Below are 5,000 nucleotides of genomic sequence, written 5' to 3' on the forward strand. Positions count from 1 at the left end.
CAGCCCTGTCAAGTCTTGAACCCAGGATCTCATACACTATAATCAGAGCATTATACCACTAGACCATTTTTATGAGCTATACACTCATACAGATGTAGTTAACATGTCAATGATAACATCAATGTCTAGGACTGAACTTTTGAGCTAATTTTCATGCTGTATTACTCAGGCAACGAATTTAGCAATTATCTTTCATTTTGTTATATATATATATATATATATATATATATATATATATATATATATATATATATACAGCGGGATAGATGATATGCATACTCTTTAAATTATTCAGTTTGAATGGTATTTAAATATCAGTTTATTGACATTCACATTTCGAAAAAGTTTAAACAAACATTTCAGGGAAACTTGAATACATGTTGAATAGTTAATTTTTATCTGAAATGGATTTCATCACTCTTATTTTAGATCATGTTTATTCTCAGTGAGTAGTGCAAAATACTCCCTGAAAATTTCCTTTTTCTCCTCTGGCAAAATTCAATCCCCATACTGAATGTCAGTCTATCATTTTCATTGCCAGTCATGGTGAGATATAATTCATCATCTTGTGGATCCTCAGTGTCCATTGTGAGTAAACTGGAGTGTACCTATGTACAGTGTCTTTTCACTGAGAGGACAAGGAGAATGAACCACAACTCTGTCTGTTGGATGCCTCAGGTAGGTGCGTGCGTGTGTGTGTGTGTGTGTGTGTGTGTGTGTGTGTATCTGTGTGTGTGTGTGTGTGTGTGTGTGTGTGTGTGTGTGTGTGTGTGTGTGTGTGTGTGTGTGTGTGTGTGTGTGTGTGTGTGTGTGTGTGTGTGTGTGTGTGTGTTTGTGTGTGTGTTCGTGTGTGTGTGTGTGTGCGTGTTTGTGTGTCTGTGTGTGTGTGTGTGTGTGTGTGTGTGTGTGTGTGTGTGTGTGTGTGTGTGTGTGTGTGTGTGTGTGTGTGTGTGTGTGTGTGTATGTGTGTGCATGTGTGTGCATTAATATAAATGTAATTCTTTTGCATTCATGTAATTTGCACTGTTTTTGCTTGTTATTTTTTGCTGTATCTTCAAATGTGTACTATTATTGCTTATTGTATTTACTGTAGCTGGACCGTTTCTCTACAACCTCTGCTGATATGATGCCCATCAGAAATGTACCCACACTTGCTGAAAAACACCATAATGAGGCACACACTCAAACCAGAAATATCACAGAGTTTGTGTCTGGGATGCTGAAGTCACAGCTCTGGTGTCAAGATACATCTGAGGGAGCTGTACAATCCAAGTACATGCACTAAAATATTCACTGCATGTGCCATGTTACACAACATCATCCTGAGAAAACAGCTTCAGCAGCATCAACAAGGGGAAGGGGCACACATCCCACCCCCACTAGCAAGGTCACCACAGTCACATGCTGGTGAGGTGTTGGAAGGGGAACTAGCAGCTGCTGTGGGTGTAGGCAGATGTAGGCATGCTCAATATGCCCTCACATTGGCTATGAGACAATGCATAGCACACTCACTCACCACCTAAGAGGCTAAAACCTTCATACTATGCACATACATATAGTAACATTAATGCCAGGCACTGCTCACAGCCTTTACCTACCCATGTAATTGCTGTATACTACTAGCCTCGGACAGACTCAGCCCTGAACTAAAACTATAGCAACTGCTGGATTTACAAGGTAAGTGTTGAACCTGGAGTATTAAAAAAATGTGTAATAACACAAACGAATGGCATATTCTTGCATACTGTTACTTGGTAATGCACGTAAGTGAAAGGAGGGTGATTTGTACAGCAATGACTTCAACATATGACAGCAGTGAGTTTTTTGACTTATGTGTGTCCATTATTAAGTATAGGCCTCAGGTATCAAAGATTCACAAAGTCATACCTTTCAAAATTACTGCTGGTCACCGCATGCCCTCAGTTTAGTATCATATGTTTGTACTGGAAAATCATTAAACAGAGAAGTTAGAAAGTAATGAGATACATTTCAGTTTCAGACTTCACAGCCCTCACAAGATCATTAACAATACTAATGCAAAAAAGTGTGATGCTATCAACTGTCTAACTTTCTAAGACCAATATAAGTCAAAGGTACAAATAACAATTCAACATCACGAATGCAGATATACTAACCACTAAGTCAGCAGTGCACCATGAGCATCAGACACAAAGCTTATGTATCCCTGAATCCAAAATATAGCAAACAGGGATATGGCACAGTTATCATCACTTGCACAATGTGTTGAGTGTTGAGTGTGTGTGTGTGTGTGTGTGTGTGTGTGTGTGTGTGTGTGTGTGTGTGTGTGTGTGTGTGTGTGTGTGTGTGTGTGTGTGTGTGTGTGGGTGGGGGGGTCAGGAAGCCTAGGCTGGCACGAAAGGTTGATGAGTGTGTATGAGTAAGAAAGAAAAGCAGGCAGACATTCAGATAAAGTAACAAATGGCCAGTGAGGCAAAATGAGTTTTAACTTCACGGCTGAACCATGTGACTGTTCTGTGTGTGTCTGTATTGGTCCTCCAGGTGAAATTGGTGTGTGAGTGTCTGGATCAACACAGCCAAGCTCTGTGCTAGCTCTGCATCTTCATATGTCTGACAGGTGTGAGCCGTGCATGGTAAAGGTGGCAGTTCATCGTTGTTGTACCCGACATGAGAACTGGCTCTACTAGGAGTTGCACTGGCACATCCATGCCCACAATCAGATAAACTACTGCTACCTGAATGTGACTGATGTCTGCTGGATGAGCTTCCCTCATGAGGATGCCCAAGACCATGACCATATGGCCTGCCACATCTGGGTGTAGACATCTCAACCACTGATGGAGCAGTGCAAGTACTGCCACTATGGGATCATGATCGGGCATGGCTACATTGGTTAACAGCAGATGATGTGGCTGACCTACACTCATGAGGATGCTGTCCCACTGCCAGCAGATGTTCCATCACAGACACCACCCGTTTCAACATGTCATTCATCCAATCCACTGAATCAGCAACGCATTGGAGGCAGTCATGCATGTCACCCTGTAACACATCTACAACCCTAAGCATTTCTGTGGAGGACTTATGGGAATGTACCCATGCCTCCATGATGGCCCTAAACATATGTTGAATGGCACAGGAAGAGACACCTGGATCAAGTGGAGAATGGACAATCATCCTGCTTGGCACCTCATGCACACTTTGGCTATGGCCAGAGTCAACAGGAACAGAAGCCACAGTAATCACAGTTCCCTGATCAATTGTCTCACTCTCCACCTGTCCAATATCTGAGGGTTCACTGGAATGGGTAGGCATAGGCCTATTGGCTGTGTCTGATGGAATTACAGGGGATGGCTGTATGTCAACCTCACTGTCAGATTCAAACTCTGCACCCCCCTACAGTGCCACTATTTGACCACCATCATCCATCAGAGTCTGCTGATACTTTGACATCAGGTGGTAGAAGTCCCGCACTTCCACTGTCAGGATCACCTGTGATGACAAGCGACAAACACAGGAAAAAAACTAATACCTACACTACTATAGTTCACTATATGCTAAAAAACTAACAGAGGGTCCACTATTACAGATATTACAGCAATACACATAATAATTCTGACACCAACATCATACACTAAATATTTCTTTGAACTGCTCATCACTACTGACATAAAAATGTTTGGCTTACCATGTGTGGATGATAGTCTGCTCTCTATGCTGGATGTCCTTGAAGAAGTTATGCAAAAGGTAAGGACAATATCATCAGAACTAACAGTAACATGGGGGTACAACTTTTTGCCCTTTATATGAACATACAGCACATGGAGCAGACTGTCATACTTTCAACAAGAACTTGGATGACAAGTCCAACCTATGCCCCATGTGTAATCAATCAGAATGTGTTGTTAACTGTAGCACTCTACAGTCTACCCACCAACAAATTTCTTGTTAAACAGACCTAACATATTGATGTAAATATTTTACTGTACAAGAGCATTTAACAATGGATATACATAAGCCTACCTGGAAGCTCTTCCTCGGACATACTTGCTGTCCCTGCAACAGTAACACCAATGTGAAGGACATGCTGTTCTGCAATTTCCTGGGAGCTGTATGGATCTCTGACAGTGGACAGAAACTCTTTATTTGCTGTTAGTGGTGGCTCTGTAGCAGGCCCCCCGGTACCCATCTAATCATGAAGCCACTGCAGCTGCTCTCCTCTGTGCCGATGAGATCATGTCACTGGCCCTATGATGCACCTGATCGTATATCCTACTATGGCCACCTACTGCATTCACATCTGCAACTAACTTCTGCCAAATTTGCATTCTGCCTGACATAGGTTCATAGGTTCATAGGTAGGTACTAGACTATTGGCCCTAGGGCCTATAAAAGCCTAGCCAAACAGTACCCTGGCTTTTGCCACCCAAGAAAATTATTTTCCTGTACCCCTGTCAAGCAGAGCCACAGAAGTGATCTCTGGGGTGAATTTCCTATCTCCCATCCAATCATCAAAATTTTTCTTGAAGAGTGCTAATGAGGAGCTTTGTTTGATATAGATAAGTAGTTTGTTCCAGAGTATAGAAAGTCTCTGAGACAGTAATCTATCCCTCCAGCATGTTCTGTTTATTGTGGTGACAAGGTTTAGTTCCCAAGAGCATGTAGCTTGGAGGGATTGGGATTTCTTTACGTGGAGCATGTCCAACAGCTCTGGATTTGACATAGCTTTGTATGTTAGGCAGAGATCGCCTCAGAGTTGGCGATATGCGACAGAGTAAAGCTGGAGTTTTTTGAGACGGTCTGCGTATGGCATCTGTTTGAGGCTGGTAATCCTCTTTGTGAGGTATTTCTGCAGCCTTTCCAGTTGTTGTAGATGTTTTGTGAGGTACATACCAAAAGGGGCGTTGTACTCTATAATAGGTCTAATGAGTGATGAGTAGAGGGGAATAATGACCTAGTTTTTCCTGGATCAGAAACCTTTTGTGATGAGGTGTGACACATAGAAGGATTTCCTGACTACT

At 42.3% G+C, this 5,000-nt stretch overlaps 1 protein-coding gene across 1 annotated transcript in view; it reads left to right on the plus strand.

The window, feature by feature from the left end:
- The window catches only part of LOC122816398 (multidrug resistance-associated protein 1-like), a 786,965-nt gene that overhangs the window by 695,073 nt on the left and 86,892 nt on the right, over positions 1-5,000 (plus strand). The window lies entirely within an intron of this gene.

The sequence above is a fragment of the Protopterus annectens genome, chromosome 12.part0 (genome assembly GCF_019279795.1).
Source record: "Protopterus annectens isolate FY-2018-M chromosome 12.part0, PAN1.0, whole genome shotgun sequence".
In the NCBI taxonomy this organism is placed as follows: Eukaryota; Metazoa; Chordata; order Ceratodontiformes; family Protopteridae; genus Protopterus; species Protopterus annectens.